This window comes from Bison bison, unplaced genomic scaffold (genome assembly GCF_000754665.1).
Source record: "Bison bison bison isolate TAMUID 2011002044 unplaced genomic scaffold, Bison_UMD1.0 scf7180017864378, whole genome shotgun sequence".
In the NCBI taxonomy this organism is placed as follows: Eukaryota; Metazoa; Chordata; class Mammalia; order Artiodactyla; family Bovidae; genus Bison; species Bison bison.
Genome location: NW_011494950.1, coordinates 390,746 through 391,176, shown reverse-complemented (window position 1 = coordinate 391,176; position 431 = coordinate 390,746).

Below are 431 nucleotides of genomic sequence, written 5' to 3'. Positions count from 1 at the left end.
AGCCTGGTAGGCTGCAGTCCATGGGGTCACTAAGAGTCGGGCACGACTGAGCGACTTCACTTTCACTTTCACTTGGGAGGATGGAAAGAGAAGCGTTAACACACAGGAATAGGGAAGGGTGCTTTGATCTGGACACTGGTACACAGCCAGAGACATAGATTCTATTGACAATCATAAGCATTCATTTACTCAATAAATACTCAAAATGCTCTCTCTGACAAGCCATTTTTCATTTAATTCAGGTTTCTGGGCACAGACAGGTCTAAACACAGCTGAAATCCCCGTCAGTCTTGTTACACTGCTTTCAGTATCTTCTTAGCACTTAGTACTCTTCTGCTTACATTCAATTCTTACTTTCTTTAGTGCCTCCGTGCATGCTAAGTCATTTCACTCGTGTCCAACTCTTTGTGACCTTATGGACTGTAGCCCGC